This window comes from Haematobia irritans, chromosome 5 (genome assembly GCF_050003625.1).
Source record: "Haematobia irritans isolate KBUSLIRL chromosome 5, ASM5000362v1, whole genome shotgun sequence".
Taxonomy (NCBI): Eukaryota; Metazoa; Arthropoda; class Insecta; order Diptera; family Muscidae; genus Haematobia; species Haematobia irritans.
The window spans coordinates 66,424,756-66,443,550 of NC_134401.1; the positions used below are offsets into that span (position 1 = coordinate 66,424,756).

The following is an 18,795-nucleotide window of genomic DNA, read 5'->3' on the forward strand; positions in this document are numbered from 1 at the left end:
TAGTATCTCAATTCGCGAGAGCCCCCCTTTTTGGGGTTCTACCGGGTCCCCCTTTGACCCATCGCCACTTTGTCGCGAGAGCCCCCCTTTTGAGTTCTACCAGGTCCCCTTCTGACCTTACGCATTTATTTTTATTAGTTTTTTTGTAATCTAGTCTTAAGTTAAATTTGAAAAGATAAATGAATGAATAAATTGAATTTGTGATAAATGAAACTCACTTTGCACTGCACTTAGCCTCATTTTGTATTTTAAGTTTAGTTTAATTACAACATACCTTGATGTTGCAAGGCGGCCGGCAATGTTTAAGTTAGAATAAAGTTTAATTTGGTTTAATAGTGATCGTTAAAATTTGTATACTACTTTTTGGTACATCCCTGCCATAGTAGAAATGTCATAAGTCGAACATTATTTTGTCTTGTCAAAAGCCCCCGCCTTCCACCATCTTGGTTGAGAGCATCTTTTCTTGTCATTGATTTTTCTTGCTATCGATAAGCCTATTGGTGCGGTTAAAATTTATCCATATCGTTGGAAATTATAGGTAATATTGTTTACCACTAACTATATTAAAAACACCCTGAATAAAACCACCTGCTCTGTTTATATATTGAAAATACTAAACTATCGCGTTTTTATTTTTCTTTATATTTGCATATCTTTCGCAATCGGCGAACAGGATTAGTGTAATATTCAAGTTGAGAAAATCGCGTTCTCAACAAAAAACAGACATTACCCTCAACAGTGAAATTCAACACATTAGCAATAATATCTCAAGTGTTATCCTCAAATTGAAATGCATCGCTACTCAATAATTTGTCAAACAATTTTCGATGCGAGTCAAATTCAAAATTAACATCGTTGCAAATACTTTTCAACCTAAATTTGTATGAATGATATCCCCACTTCAAATTGAAAGTCAAAGCCAAAATTCTATGAATTTTGTATAATTTATTCATTTTTATCAAAATATTACTAATACACTACACTACATAATATACTACAATACCAATTGATAAATAATAATCAAATCAAACAAATAAGAACAAAAAAAAACAAACAAACAACAAAACTTTAAATATCTTAGACATTATTAGTAAACACTTTTGCATTGATAATTCGATTTCCTTCCTTTTGGTGTCATAAAACAGCATTAAAATTTATTAACATGCGGGCAATTTGAAATTAGGAACGTACTGGACCGCGTGTTAGAATTGATTTCCAGTAGAAGAAATTCACAAAATATCCATTTTAAACTGATAATATCATATGAATTAAACTGACGTTGTGATGCACATTTCCATCCAGAAGTTGTTGATTTCAACATCTTGTTGTTTTTAACAATTTTATTTGGTTGCACTTGTAATGTTTCTGGAAACTTTTTCTTGTCGATCAGCCACTCATTTTTATTGATCAGCTTCTTATTGTTTGCAAGAATGTAGCATCCAAAGATTTTAGTTTTCTGCAAAGAGATTTAAATTTACCCAATAAACACAAACGTTTGAAAAATGCTAAATTTCAACAATTTTTCAAACATTTTTTTCAAAGGATTAGGGTAATATTCAAGTTGAGAAATTGTTGAGAAAATCGCGTTCTCAACAAAAAACAGACATTACCCTCAACAGTGAAATTCAACACATTAGCAATAATATCTCAAGTGTTATCCTCAAACTGAAATGCATCGCTACTCAATAATTTGTCAAACAATTTTCGATGCGAGTCAAATTCAAAATTAACATCGTTGCAAATACTTTTCAACCTTAATTTGTATGAATGATATACCCACTTCAAATTGAAAGTCAAAGCCAAAATTCTATGAATTTTGTATAATTTATTCATTTTCATCAAAATAAAATATATAATAATACACTACACTACATAATACACTACAATACCAATTGATAAATAATAATCATATTAAACATATCAACAAATAAGAACAAAAAAAAACAAACAACAAAACTTTAAATATCTTAAACATTAGGGCTGTTTTCTTTTTGCACTGGATACAACATTTGTATGGGCTATCCAGAACACCGTTGCACTGGTGTTCTATCCAGAACATCCATCAGTGCAAGTCGCGCCGATCTTGCCAGATTGTGTTTTGATAAAGTGACGCTTCATCGATTCACAATAGCACTTTATTGTGACTAATTTATCGAAAAACATGAAATTCAAAGTGGTATAGTGTCATAAATAATCGCAGCAGTAAATATTTATTACTAATTGGAGCATTTCATACATTAAAAATGCAAGATTTCACTTCTTTTCTGTGATTGTTTTTGAACAGCTGATGACAGTGTTGCATATTATTGGAGATGTCCTGGATAAACGAGTACTCTGTTTTCTTTTAGTCCTCCACGGCTTAGGCTATCCAGTGCTAAAAGAAAACAGCCCTATTATTAGTAAACACTTTTGCATTGATAATTCGATTTCCTTCCTTTTGGTTCCTTCCTTTTATTAACATGCGGGCAATTTGAAATTAGGAACGTACTGGACCGCGTGTTAGAATTGATTTCCAGCAGAAGGAATTCACAAAATATCCATTTTAAACTGATAATAGCATATGAAATAAACTGACGATGTGATGCACATTTTCATCCAGAAGTTGTTGATTTCAACAATTTGTTGTTTTTAACAATTTTAATTGGTTGCACTTGTAATGTTTCTGGAAACTTTTTCTTATCGATAAGCCACTCATTTTTCATTGGTCGGCTTCTTATTGTTTGCAAGAATGTAGCATCCAAAGATATTAGTTTTCTGCAAAGAGATTTAAATTTAGTGACTTCTTTAAAGTGTTGATTTAATTTTTCATATTGACGTACCAATTATTATAAACTATTTGAAGTAGTTCCAGTTAATTGTCCACCATATTTTCATTGGTCAGCTATTTAATGTTTTCAAGAACGTAGAATCTATAATTTTAGTTTTCTGCAAAGAGATATATATTTAGTGACTTCCTTAAAGTTTTATTTCATTTTTTATTTTCACTTACATATTTTTATAAACTATTTGTCCAAAATTTTCCATTTTTTTTATTTCTTGCAATTGACCACGAACTTCGTTGCACAAATAAGTATTGACCCTGCCAGCATTTCAAAGTTCCATTTCATCCTCATCGCTACCACAGACTCGTAAATGTCACCACAACCATCGCGAACTGTGATGGGGGAAGCATATCAAAAAGTACAAAATGTACATGAAAGTATTTTGCCATCACTACCGTTAGAAGAGCCATTTTATTTTTCGTGAAACGCCAAGCGCAACCAGCTTGTTATATTTTATTTAAATAAAAACGAAAATAAAGTTCTGAAAACATAGATATTACGCTTAAAATTGTGAAAGGTATATGGTGAACAATTTTCGACTTTCCAAATAGAATAAAGTGATCGTTTTTCAAATATTTTTCCAGGCACGCTGTCTCCATCGAAAATAAACAAACTGGCTGATAGACGCTGCAATATGTAACTTGCTACTTAAAACTCAACGTCATTCTTTTATTAATGCAAAAAATTATGTTAAATGTGATGAGATAAACCGAAAAATGTTATATTTATAAGAAATTATAAATGTTTAATCAAATCAATAAACATCTACACAATCGTGTTTTACTTGACCACAATGATTCTTCTACAATTACCTTAAAATGTACTTTTTCTGATAGTTTGCAGGGGTTCTTATTGGCGTCCTTCGAAATTGATCTAAATAGGCACCTAATAATTGCACTGATGAGAAACTTTTTCGTAGTAACTTGGCGTGGTACAACTTCTCAATAGTGACGGCGCTTTTCCGACGAGTTTTTGATGTCGTATATGATTGTTTTCGACGTAGTGGGGATTCTCAGAAGCGCCCCCAAATTCAAAAAATGTTGGCTGGGGAAAACCACATGGTTTTTTCGTTGCATTTTAGGGTAGTGTTTTGTCAAAGTTTTCTCATATTATCTTCAACACCTTTTCAAAGATTTCGTCAACATTTTGGCAAATTGGAAGTAATTCGCAAACAATTTGAAGATGTATTGAAGTTGAGCTATTTCAAGTCAAGTTGAATTGAAAATTATATTTACCCTCAAACTGAAAAGTTGTTGCATTTGAAAAACGCTCATCCTGTGTTTATTGGGTAGTGACTTCTCTAAAGTGTTGATTTAATTTTTCATATTGACGTACCAATTATCATAAACTATTTGAAACAGTTCCAGTTAATTGTCCACCATTTTTTTATTGGTCAGCTTTTCAATGTTTTCAAGAACGTAGAATCCATAATTTTAGTTGTCTGCAAAGAGATATACATTTAGTGACTTCCTTAAAGTTTTATTTAATTTTTTATTTTCACTTACCTATTTTTATAAACTATTTATTTGTGTAAAATTTTCCATTTTTTTTATTTCTTGCAATTGACCACGAACTTCGTTGCACAAATAAGTATTGAAAACCACATGGTTTTTTCGTTGCATTTTAGGGTAGTGTTTTGTCAAAGTTTTCTCATATTATCTTCAATACCTTTTCAAAGATTTCGTCAACATTTTGGCAAATTGGAAGTAATTCGCAAACAATTTGAAGATGTATTGAAGATGAGCTATTTCAAGTCAAGTTGAATTTATGTTGAAAATTATATTTACCCCCAAACTGAAAAGTTGTTGCATTTGAAAAACGCTCATCCTGTGTTTATTGGGTCCTAATAAACACAAACGTTTGAAAAATGCTAAATTTCAACAATTTTTCAAACATTTTTCAAAGGATTAGGGTAATATTCAAGTTGAGAAATTGTTGAGAAAATCGCGTTCTCAACAAAAAACAGACATTACCCTCAACAGTGAAATTCAACACATAAGCAATAATATCTCAAGTGTTATCCTCAAATTGAAATGCATCGCTACTCAATAATTTGTCAAACAATTTTCGATGCGAGTCAAATTCAAAATTAACATCGTTGCAAATACTTTTCAACCTAAATTTGTATGAATGATATCCCACTTCAAATTGAAAGTCATAGCCAAAATTCTATGAATTTTGTATAATTTATTCATTTTCATCAAAATAAAATATATAATAATACACTACACTACATAATACACTACAACACCAATTGATAAATAATAATCTTATTAAAAATATCAACAAATAAGAACAAAAAAAACAAACAACAAAACTTTAAATATCTTAAACATCATTAGTAAACACTTTTGCATTGATAATTCGATTTCCTTCCTTTTGCTGTCATAAAACAGCATTAAAATTTTTTAACATGCGGGCAATTTGAAATTAGGAACGTACTGGACCGCGTCCCTGCCAACATTTTTTGAATTTGAAACTCGTCGGAAAAGCGCCGTCACTTTGAGAAGTTGTACCACGCCAAGTTACTACGAAAAAGTTTCTCATCAGTGCAATTATTAGGTGCCTATTTAGATCAATTTCGAAGGACGCCAATAAGAACCCCTGCAAACTATCAGAAAAAGTGCATTTTAAGGTAATTGTAGAAGAATCATTGTGGTCAAGTAAAACACGATTGTGTAGATGTTTATTCAAGGCATATTAATTAAAGGTAAAGTCACGAGCAATCGTGTGTACACCCCAAGATATTTAGAAAGTCAAACTGAAATGACAGGTCACTTAAGTTGACATTTTGTGTATGTGTAGTGTTGTTGTATTGTTGAACGTTTGGACTTTGTTGTAAATTTAGATAATTATATTTAACAGTTTTTCAAGAAAGCTCTTTTATTTTTCTCCCCAGTTTCTAACACGTAGGCGAAAAGTTTCATAAAAGCAATATTTATGTACACAAGGAATGTAAACAAACCTACTAAACGTAAACAAAGACTTTGACAAGATGAATGTCGATATTAGTCACCTGATTGCATGACTTTACCTCTAATTAATATGCCTTGATGTTTATTCAAGGCATATCAATTAAAGGTAAAGTCACAAGCAAACGTGTGTACACCCCATGATATTTAGAAAGTCAAACTAAAATGGCAGGTCACTTAAGTTGACATTTTGTGTATGTGTAGTGTTGTTGTATTGTAATATTTATGTACACAAAGAATTTAAACGAACCTACTAAACGTAAACAAAGCCGTTGATAAGATGAATGTCGATATTAGTCACCTGGTTGCATGACTTTACCTCTTTAATATGCCTTGATGTTTATTGATTTGATTAAACATTTATAATTTCTTATAAATATAACATTTTTCGGTTTATCTCATCACATTTAACATAATTTTTTGCATTAATAAAAGAATGATGTTGAGTTTTAAGTAGCAAGTTACATATTACAGCGTCTATCAGCCAGTTTGTTTATTTTCGATGGAGACAGCGTGCCTGGAAAAATATTTGAAAAACGATCACTTTATTCTATTTTATTCTATCATGTACATTTTGTACTTTTTTATATGCTTCCCTCATCACAGTTCGCGATGGTTGTGGTGACATTTACGAGTCTGTGGTAGCGATGAGGATGAAATGGAACTTTGAAATTCTGGCAGGGTCCAACAAAATTGAAAAATGCAAAAAACTAGCGAAATTTTTCCATTTTTGGTACTTTGTTTTTTTCGAGTTGAAAAACTGACGTTTATACCATGGCGCCATTTGCAATGTGAATTAAGAAATAATTTATTTATTAAAACTATTTGTGTGGGTTTATAACACAAACGCGGATTATATTTTTGTTCCGAAACTATACAAAGGATCAAAGGAGCAGCAGATCAATTGCCCAAGGAAAGTAAGTAAGTAAATAACTTTATTGAGTCTTATTATTTTTCATTGACATAGGGATTGCTCTTAACGAATAGTATTATGAATACTTAGAACTATAGTTGTCTTGTTCTAATACACTTTGTTGGCGTATATGCTACTTGCTTATAATGATAATTATTTTTGCTTGGAAAAGCATTAGTATGAAAGAGAACAAGGCTTGCTCGCGGCCTTTACGATTGCGATCGCCCAAGGAAAATAAAATGTTAATTTTGTAATAACAACCAGCAACGACCAACTTAATTCAATATCGCTCCCTGTAAAATAGCGCTCCAAGTTACCTAAATAAACACCGCTTTCTATGTGCGAAATAATGGTTTCTATAAAAAATTTTCGCAAGAATGAACATAGTACCTGCCTTTAAGCGTCAAACGAATATGTTGTGATTGCGAAATAAAACACGGATAGTTTTGCTTGATGTACTTTATTGTTGAAGAGTTATAAAAAAGAAGAAAGGATATGATATGTAACGGAAGTTATTATTTGATCGAAAAGATAACGTCAAAAAGCATACAATGTAAAGCTGACAGTATTGCCAGATTTTTCTTATTTCAACACCTCCACTAAAAGCTGGCTATATGAAAGTCAGCCCTAACATCGTTGCACACATTCTATGCCTTTCTTTTGTTAGTGGTTTTGTTAAAAAATCAGCAACCATTCTCTCTGTGGGCTCAAACTGCAATTTTATATGTCCATCTTGAACCCTTTCTCGCACAAAATGATGTCGCACATCGATGTGTTTTGAACGACTATGATACGCTGTAGTCTTTGCCAAATTAATTGCACTTTTATTGTCACATCGCAATACGATTGAGTTATCACACAGATCCGCAAAGAATTCATTTTGAAATTGCCGTAGCCATTCAGCTTCTTGCACTGCAGAAGCCATTGCCATGTATTCGGCCTCTGTGGTTGAAAGTGCCACTGTTGTCTGCCTTTTGCTATTCCAGCTTATGGCTCCTCCTTGCATGAAAATATATCCAGTGCACGAACGTCTGTCTAGAGTATCGCCTGCATAATCCGCATCACAAAAACCATTTATTAAAAGACTGTCGGTTTTCTTGAAGACTAGAGCAGCATTTAGTGTTCCCTTTAAGTATCTAAACACTCTCTTTACTGCTGACCAGTGACAACTGTCATGTGAATTATTAAACTTGCTCAAGAAATTGACTGCATAAGCAATATCAGGACGTGTACCTTGAACCAAGTATAACAAACAGCCAATTGCTTCCTGATAAGGCACATTTTCTAATATTTTCGACCCAGTCTTGGTATTTTGCATTTTAACATTAGCATCGAAAGGTGTAGAGATAGGTTTGCAATCTGACATGTTGAAACGTCGAAGAAATTCCTTTGCATGAATGGCCTGATTAACATATATTTCGCCTTTTTCACGATTCCTCATTATGTGTAGGCCAACACAATTACTTACTGCACCCAAATCCTTCATGGCAAATAGTCTTTGTAACTCTGTTTTAATCATGTCCTTCAATTCGTTATCATTTGAGAAAATCAATATGTCGTCGACGTAGATTGATATGAAAAATATTTTGATACCATTAATTTTGTAATAAATACATGGATCCATTTTTGATTGCTGCAACTTTAAATCTTTTAAGGCAGCGTCTAATTTTTTGTTCCATTGGCGACTCGCCTGCCTTAGGCCATAAATTGCTTTATTTAGTTTGCATACCTTGCCTTCAAAGTTGCCAGACAATCCCTCTGGTATATCCATGTATATTGTTTCCTCAAGATCACCCTGCAAAAACGCTGTAACAGCATCCATCTGTTCGATATCTAAATCGAATTGAACAGCGATTGATAGTAAATATCGAATTGAACTATAGCGTACTACAGGTGAGTATGTTTCTTGAAAATCAATGCCAGGTTTTTGAGAGCAACCTTTAATTACCAAACGGGCTTTATGTTTAACGATTTTTCCATCAGCATCTCGTTTCCTCTTAAAAACCCATTTATTTTTTATTGGCTTTATGTTTGGTGGCATCTCTACTAAATTCCATGTGTTATTGTCCATTAAAGATTGATACTCACTATTCATGGCTTGCCTCCACTGTTTCGCTTCGACATCATTGAGGGCCTCTTCTACAGTTAATGGGTCATCAACGCCACTGGCCTCCACTAAATATAAATGGTAATCAGTCATATTGATTGGCTTCGGAATACGTGATGAACGTCTAACTGTGCCATCACTATTTGATGAATTTATCTGATTAAATGCGCTGCCATCACTATCTGTTGTGCCATCAGGTTCATAAAATTCAGCAGAATCATCACTTTCGTTATCCGTTGTGGGATGGTTACTTTCTCCATTCGTACTACTACTCGTCTCAGCTGTTTCATTCTGCACATATCTCATGCCATCACTAGTATCATATTCAATGATATTGCCATCACTTTGTATTTCAACGTATTGTTTATAAAAACAACCCTCATTGTTTGTCTCAACATTATTAAAGCAGAATTCATCTTCAAAAAATACAACGTCTCGACTTTTTATGAGACAAAAAGTGTTGGGATCAATAAGACGGTATCCTTTTGTGTCGTCACAATAACCAGTGAAGATGCACTCTTTTGATTTTGCGTCCCATTTTCGCCTTTTTTCCTTTGGCACATGACAAATAGCGCGACATCCAAATACTCGGAGATGAGATACATCAGTTTTAACACCGCTCCAAAGTTGTTGAGGTATATTTTTTGCAATTGCGGCAGAAACGGAGCGATTGACAACATGAACGGCATTTGCAACAGCTTCAGCCCAGAACTTCTTTGGCAAATTGGCATGTAACAACATACAGCGCGCCCGCTCCACAATTGTGCGGTTTGTACGTTCCGCGACGCCGTTCTGTTGGGGGCTGTATGGTACCGTGGTTTGATGTTGTATTCCACTCTTTTTCAAAATAGCCAATAGCTGCCTGTTGCAATACTCGGTGCCGTTGTCTGTACGCAAGCATTTTATATGTTTACCAGTCTCATTCTCTACTCTGGCCTTGAACTGTTCAAATAATGCTGGTACCTCCGTTTTTGCCTGCAAAAAATATACAAAAACTTTGTGACTATAATCATCTATAAATGTCAGAAAGTACTTAGCTCCATTTATTGACGATTCCTCCATCGGTCCACACAGATCTGAATGTATTAGCTCAAGTATTTCACCAGATCTGCTTTCGGATGTTTTAAATGGTTTTCTGGACATTTTCCCCTTTAAACATGATGTACAGGTTTTTGTATTTTCTTGTCGTGACGTCTCCATTTTCATACCATCGACTTGTTTTTCTGTCCTCTTCATGTCAGCTATGTTTAAGTGGCCCATTCTCGAATGCCAAATAGCAACGTCGTTTATACTGGCTACCATACACATATGACTGGTGTTGCATTCCAATTTAAACATATTGCTTACAAGCTTAGCTTTGGCAAAAACCTCGCCATCTCTTATTATCTCACATTTGTCATTTAGAAACTTCACAGTGTAGCCTCTTTTGCTGATCTGACTCACGGATAACAGATTTACGGTCAAATTTGGGACATAAAGAACATCGTGAATTGTTATATCAGTACTTTTGCCATTCACATCCAGACTGATTTTTATATTTCCAACACCTTCAACAGTCAATTTCTCTCTGTTGGCCACAAAAATCTCATTCACGGTTGATCTTCGGATCTCACTAAACCATTCTTTACGCATTGACATGTGCATACTTGCACCAGAGTCAATAACCCAATCCTTCTCATTTATGGCACCTGCTGCATAAACCGTACAAAATCCGTGTTCTTTTTTATTTACTGGCTTCTTTTTTAAGCAATCGGCTGCTATGTGGCCAATACGATTACAATTATAACATCGTATTTTTTTTTTGTGATTCTTCTTCTTCTCTGCTGCAAAAAATGCGCCGTCGTTGTTATTAGACTGTTTTATATCTTGAAGAAGTTTGGTTTTAATGGAATCACAGGAAATCTTGACTCCAGAACTCTCTATGCCCATAATCATTGGAGCATATTCTTCGGGAAGACCCGCCAAAAGAAGAGTTCCCACCCACTCGTCACTGACAGGCATGTCCACTTCTTTTAGTTTATGAGCCGTAGATACGATTTGACTTACATATTCCTCTATACTCGCACACGATGAGAAATTCGTTGTAATGAGTTGACGCAACAATCCAACTCTACGTGTAAGTCCGGAATCTTGAAAGGCAGACTTAAGCTTGTCCCATACCTCCTTTGATGTCTCCGCATCCTCAATATGAACATAATTTATTTTGTCCACCAACAAAATAATTTTTGTCTTCGCCTTCATGTCTACTTTTGGGTCTATGCCAGTTGTGGGATACTTTCCCTGGACGGTGTCCCACAGCTCTTCATGCTGCAACAGATTTTTAACAGCAAACGCCCATGTTGTGTAGTTCTCACGACCAATTAATTTTTCAACTACAAAATATGTGGATGCAGCCATCGTTTTCTTCCAACAACTATTTATAACTCTTTTTACTTTTAAAACAAAACTATTGAGCGCAATCTGGGCCCATAACCTGTTGTGATTGCGAAATAAAACACGGATAGTTTTGCTTGATGTACTTTATTGTTGAAGAGTTATAAAAAAGAAGAAAGGATATGATATGTAACGGAAGTTATTATTTGATCGAAAAGATAACGTCAAAAAGCATACAATGTAAAGCTGACAGTATTGCCAGATTTTTCTTATTTCAACAGAATAACATCAGTGTGAACGAATTGTAAAGTCATAGTAAATAAATTGTAGATTAACGTTATTGAAACGAACAGTATTTTAATTGTCGGGTAATTAAAAACGCCTAAATATAAAAACGTAACAGTATTATTTCCACTGCCTCTCTTTTACTAATTTCACAATATATTTTAGCAAATAGAAACAGTACATTTTTTTTAATTTCTGCCTGAAAATGCTTTCTCAAATAACCGAGTTAAAAATTTGTAAAGTTTACCAATTTTTTGTATGATTTACCAATAACATTATTGTGACAATTTTAGCAGTTCATCTCTGTATCCCTTGCCGAAAAAACTTCTAAAGTCGTATTTCATACTAGTAAATTAGGTAAATTGTATGCTTTTATAGTATAATTTTTGACAAGTGTTGGTACAGTGCGCTACAACAAAACCTTCATTCCACAGGAGTTCAAGAAGAACCCGAAGCGCACCATCAATAGTACATTATTTGTGTTCAACGGGTATTACCAATACCGATAGACGGTCTACTTGAGCTAGCCGTCGTTTGCGGCTAGGTCAAGTAGACCGTCATGTAGGCTTTGCCGTTCTGAGTACGGGCGACAGCGGAAACGCGGGCATACTGCTTCGGCTGCGGTAACGCTGTTTGCGGAGAAGATAACACACTTTTATATCGCTGCAACACTTGCGCACAGGGCAGGGGACAAGAAGTACACGCTCAACAACAATAATTTTTAAATTTTTTATAATAGTCTTAAGAAATTTCAAGCAAAAAAAAATAAATAAATTATTTTTATATGTAGAATTTAGTTATAAACAATAAAAACAAAACAAACAAGTATATACGGCCGTAAGTTCGGCCAGGCCGAAGCTTATGTACCCTCCACCATGGATTGCGTAGAAACTTCTTCTAAACACTGCCATCCACAATCGAATTACTTGAGTTGCGGTAACGCTTGCCGATGGCAAGGTATCCTAAAACCTCCTAACACCGTCTTCTAAACTGTAAGTAAGTCCATACGTGGTATATATTAAATTAAACAAGTATATACGGCCGTAAGTTCGGCCAGGCCGAATCTTATGTACCCTCCACCATGGATTGCGTAGGAACGTCTACTAAAGGCTGTCATCCACAATCGAATTACTTGGGTTGCGATAACACTTGCCGATGGCAAGGTATCGTAAAACTTTTTAACACTGTCTTCTAAATTGTAAGTTAGTCCATAAGGGGTATATATTAAACAAAAAAAGGCCGATTAAATACGTATATAATTCAGTTTGACAAAATTTTCTATAGAAATAAAATTTTGACAAAATTTTCTATAGAAATAGAAACTTGACAAAATTTTCTATAGAAATAAAATGTTGACAAAATTTTCTATGGAAGTAAAATGTTGACAAAATTTTCTATAGCAATAAAATTTTGACAAAATTTTCTATAGAAATAAAATGTTGACAAAATTTTCTATAGAAATAAAATGTTGACAAAATGTTCTATAGAAATAAAATGTTGACAAAATTTTCTACAGAAATAAATTTTTTACAAAATTTTCTATAGAAATAAAATTTTGACAAAATTTTCTATGGAAATAAAATGTTGGCAAACATTGCTATAGAAATAAACTTTTTACAAAACTTTCTATAGAAATGAAATTTTGACAAAACTTTCTATAGTAATAAAATTTGACCATTTTTACATGGCTGTTAGAGGCCATATACTAACGAAATGTACCAAATTTCAACCGCATCGGATGACTTTTGCTCCTCCAAGAGGCTCCGGAGGTCAAATCTGGGGATCGGTTTATATGGGAGCTATATATAATTATGGACCGATATGGACCAATTTTTGCATGCTTGTTAGAGACCGTATACTAACATCAGGTACCCAATTTCAAACGGATCGGATGAATCTTGCCCCTCCAAGAGGCTCCGGAGGTCAAATCTGGGGATCGGTTTATATGGGAGCTATATATAATTATGGACCGATATGGACGAATTTTTGCATGGTTGTTAGAGACCATATACTAACACCACGTACTAAATTTCAATTGGATCGGATGAATTTTGCTCATCCAAGAGGCTCCAGAGTTCAAATCTGGGGATCGGTTTATATGGGAGCTATATATAATTATGGACCGATATGGACCAATTTTTGCATGCTTGTTAGAGACCGTATACTAACATCAGGTACCCAATTTCAAACGGATCGGATGAATTTTGCCCCTCAAAGAGCCTCCGGAGGTCAAATCTGGGGATCGGTTTATATGGGAGCTATATATAATTATGGACCGATATGGACCAGTTTTTGCATGGTTGTTAGAGACCATATACTAACACCACGTACCAAATTTCAATCGGGTAGGATGAAGTTTGCTCCTCCAAGAGGCTCCGGAGGTCAAATCTGGGGATCGGTTTATATGGGAGCTATATATATTTATGGACCGATATGGACCAATTTTTGCATGGTTGTTAGAGACCATATACTAACATCAGGTACCAAATTTCAACCGGATCGGATGAATTTTGCCCCTCCAAGAGGCTCCGGAGGTCAAATCTGGGGATCGGTTTATAAGGGAGCTATATATAATTATGGACCGATATGGACCAATTTTTGCATGGTTGTTAGAGACCGTATACTTAGACCACGTACCAAATTTCAACCGGATCGGATGAATTTAGCTGCTCCGGAAGGCTCCGCAAGCCAAATTTGGGGATCGGTTTATATGGGGGCTATACGTAAACGTGGGCCGATATGGCCCATTTTCAATACCATCCGACCTACATCAATAACAACTACTTGTGCCAAGTTTCAAGTCGATAGCTAGTTTCGTTCGGAAGTTAGCGTGATTTCCACAGACGGACGGACAGCCGGACAGACGGACAGACGGACGGACGGACGGACATGCTTAGATCGACTCAGAATTTCACCACGACCCAGAATATATATACTTTATGGGGTCTTAGAGCAATATTTCGATGTGTTACAAACGGAATGACAAAGTTAATATACCCCCATCCTATGGTGGAGGGTATAAAAATCAAAAAAAAAATATATATGAAAAAAAAACATGATTTACAAAAAAGGTCCGTAGGGACCTTTTCAGAACTGTGAAGTTCAGAACTGTCACTCATCGGAGGGTTAAATAATTTGTACCATTTTATGAATTCTTGCTCTGTTTTTAACCTATTTGAAACAAAAAAGTCGACATTACCCATTAAAAATATGAAAAAGCGAGTTATAAAAAATTTAATTAAAAGAACTACCTGTGTAGCTAAAGCGTACGGTATCGATTTGAGCCCGAATGGTAATAATCAAAGAAGATATTTTCAAGCACGAAAAAAGCCAAAATAAGCGCTTTAAATATGACCTTAAAACTGAAAAATATGCATTAAAAATAAACAAAATAAAAGCTGCTAAAATTCGTGTAATATAGATTTTTTTATTTAATTCAAATTCTCATCGTTTTTCTATTACAATAAATTATTAGATGGTGTTTCAAGTTGTCAAAAGAAACAAATTTCCTTTTTTCTGTCAATATACTTCCATATGCTGAAAAACTTCTTTCAACGTCTGCAGATGATACGGGGCAGTATGAAAAAATTGTCAGCTCTGTTGTTTTTTGACATATGGATCCTTGGAATCTATACCAAAACGTAAAATTTGATTAATTTCTTTAAGAGATTAGTACCCCTTATTTCTTCGGAGAATAGTATTGAGTTTTAAAGAGTAATCTTTGTCTTCCAAAGTAGATACAGAAGCTCGAATTTCTTCTAGAATATGAATATATTCCTTAGACTCTAATCTTCGAGTTTAAAATTTTATAATTGCGTTCGTCAGACTCGAAAAATTTTGCTTTATATAAGCGAGATAAGAAACCAAACAGCCTCGGTGTTAAAAATCTTTCCAGATTTTTTTGTTTTCAATATTAGTAACATTTTTGTAGAAAATTTAGACATGTTTCCTTTTATTTTTGGAAAAACCCAAATATATGCTTTTATAAACAAGAAAGTGCAAAATATGCGTGAACATACCAAATATGCAGAATGCATATGTAATATGCATTTTCAAGCATATAGTTAAGTATCTTCTCTGGTAATAATTTTTCTATGGGCGCAGGGTACTTATATGAGAGGTTTCGCTTCGAGAGATCTAACTGGGGTAGGAAATGTGCTTCTTTGAGGCATCGAAGTCTGCTTTCAACTTGGCATTTCTTCACACATATGATAAGTATCTGGAATGTACTCCCTCAAAGCATACAACGAAACAGCAACACCCCTGTCAGCATTTCAATTTTCCATTTCATCCTCATCGCTACCACAGACTCGTAAGTGACACTGCACGACAATCGCCAACTGTCATGGGGGAAGCGTAAAGTATAAAATGTACATGAAAGTATTTTGCCATCACTATTGTTATTGCCGTTTTATATTTTGTGAAACACCAAGCGCAACTAACTTCTTATAATTCATTTAAATAAAATCGATAATGAAGAGCTGAAAACATAGTTATTTCGCTTAAAATTGTAAAAGGTATATTGGTGAACAATGTTTGACTTTCCAAATGGAATAAAGTGATTGTTTTTCAGATATTTTACAGACACGCTGCCTCCATGGAGAATAAAAACACTGGCTGATAGACGCTGCAACATGTAACTTGCCACTTGTAAATCCCCATCATTCTATTATTACCCAATAAACACAGGATGAGCGTTTTTCAAATGCAACAACTTTTCAGTTTGAGGGTAAATATAATTTTCAACATAAATTCAACTTGACTTGAAATAGCTCATCTTCAATACATCTTCAAATTGTTTGCGAATTACTTCCAATTTGCCAAAATTTTGACGAAATCTTTGAAAAGGTGTTGAAGATAATATGAGAAAACTTTGACAAAACACTACCCTAAAATGCAATGAAAAAACCATGTGGTTTTCAATACTTATTTGTGCAACGAAGTTCGTGGTCAATTGCAAGAAATAAAAAAAGGAAAATTTTAGACAAATAACCAAATAGTTTATAAAAATAGGTAAGTGAAAATAAAAAATGAAATAAAACTTTAAGGAAGTCACTAAATGTATATCTCTTTGCAGAAAACTAAAATTATGGATTCTACGTTCTTGAAAACATTAAAAAGCTGACCAATGAAAAAATGGTGGACAATTAACTGGAACTGCTTCAAATAGTTTATAAGAATTGGTACGTCAATATGAAAAATTAAATCAACACTTTAAAGAAGTCACTAAATTTAAATCTCTTTGCAGAAAACTAAAATCTTTGGATGCTACATTCCTGCAAACAATAAGAAGCTGACCAATGAAAAATGAGTGGCTTATCGACAAGAAAAAGTTTCCAGAAACATTACAAGTGCAACCAATGAAAATTGTTAAAAACAACAAATTGTTGAAATCAACAACTTCTGGATGAAAATGTGCATCACATCGTCAGTTTAATTCATATGCTATTATCAGTTTAAAATGGATATTTTGTGAATTCCTTCTGCTGAAAATCAATTCTAACACGCGGTCCAGTACGTTCCTAATTTCAAATTGCCCGCATGTTAATAAAAGGAAGGAACCAAAAGGAAGAAAATCGAATTATCAATGCAAAAGTGTTTACTAATAATGTTTAAGATAAAGTTTTGTTGTTTTTTTTTCTTATTTGTCGATATGTTTAATAATATTATTATTTATCAATTGGTATTGTAGTGTATTATGTAGTGTAATGTATTATTATATATTTTATTTTGATGAACATGAATAAGTTATACAAAATTCATAGAATTTTGGCTTTGACTTTCAATTTGAAGTGGGAATATCATTCATACAAATTTACGTTGAAAAGTATTTGCAACGATGTTAATTTTGAATTTGAACTCGCATCGAAAATTGTTTGACAAATTATTGAGTAGCGATGCATTTCAATTTGAGGATAACACTTGAGATATTATTGCTAATGTGTTGAATTTCACTGTTGAGGGTAATGTCTGTTTTTTGTTGAGAACGCGATTTTCTCAACAATTTTTCAACTTGAATATTACACTAGTCCTGTTCGCCGATTGCGAAAGATATGCAAATATAAAGAAAAATAAAAACGCGATAGTTTAGTATTTTCAATATATAAACAGAGCAGGTGGTTTTATTCAGGGTGTTTTTAATATAGTTAATGGTAAACAATATTACCTATAATTTCCAACGATATGGATAAATTTTAACCGCACCAATAGGCTTATCGATAGCAAGAAAAATCAATGACAAGAAAAGATGCTCTCAACCAAGATGGTGGAAGGCGGGGGCTTTTGACAAGACAAAATAATGTTCGACTTATGACATTTCTACTCTGGCAGGGATGTACCAAAAAGTAGTATACAAATTTTAACGATCACTATTAAACCAAATTAAACTTTATTCTAACTTAAACATTTAATTAAACATAAAATTTAAATCTCTTTGCAGAAAACTAAAATCTTTGGATGCTACATTCTTGCAAACAATAAGAAGCTGATCAATAAAAATGAGTGGCTTATCGACAAGAAAAAGTTTCCAGAAACATTACAAGTGCAACCAATTAAAATTGTTAAAAACAACAAGTTGTTGAAATCAACTACTTCTGGATGGAAATGTGCATCACATCGTCAGTTTAATTCATATGCTATTATCAGTTTAAAATGGATATTTTGTGAATTTCTTCTACTGGAAATCAATTCTAACACGCGGTCCAGTACGTTCCTAATTTCAAATTGCCCGCATGTTAATAAATTTTAATGCTGTTTTATGACACCAAAAGGAAGGAAATCGAATTATCAATGCAAAAGTGTTTACTAATAATGTCTAAGATATTTAAAGTTTTGTTGTTTGTTTGTTTTTTTTTTTTTTGTTCTTATTTGTTTGATTTGTTTGATTTGATTATTATTTATCAATTGGTATTGTAGTATATTATGTAGTGTAGTGTATTAGTATATATTTTGATAAAAATGAATAAATTATACAAAATTCATAGAATTTTGGCTTTGACTTTCAATTTGAAGTGGGGATATCATTCATACAAATTTAGGTTGAAAAGTATTTGCAACGATGTTAATTTTGAATTTGACTCGCATCGAAAATTGTTTGACAAATTATTGAGTAGCGATGCATTTCAATTTGAGGATAACACTTGAGATATTATTGCTAATGTGTTGAATTTCACTGTTGAGGGTAATGTCTGTTTTTTGTTGAGAACGCGATTTTCTCAACAATTTCTCAACATGAATATTACCCTAATCCTTTGAAAAAATGTTTGAAAAATTGTTGAAATTTAGCATTTTTCAAACGTTTGTGTTTATTGGGTAATGAAAAAA

The 18,795-nt window shown here is 33.5% G+C and overlaps 2 long non-coding RNA genes across 2 annotated transcripts in view; both read left to right on the plus strand.

Annotated features, from left to right (window-relative positions):
* LOC142240984 (uncharacterized) overlaps positions 1–18,457 on the plus strand; it is a 69,031-nt gene extending 50,574 nt beyond the window's left edge. The window contains exon 3 of the long non-coding RNA XR_012723449.1: positions 17,912–18,457. This is a non-coding gene — a long non-coding RNA (uncharacterized LOC142240984). The remainder of the gene's footprint in view (positions 1–17,911) is intronic.
* Positions 15,559–17,239, plus strand: LOC142240983 (uncharacterized). The gene is made up of 5 exons (XR_012723448.1): positions 15,559–15,989; positions 16,046–16,201; positions 16,321–16,485; positions 16,550–16,655; positions 16,721–17,239. It is a non-coding gene; the product is annotated as an uncharacterized LOC142240983 (long non-coding RNA).
* Positions 18,458–18,795: the final 338 nt, after the last annotated feature.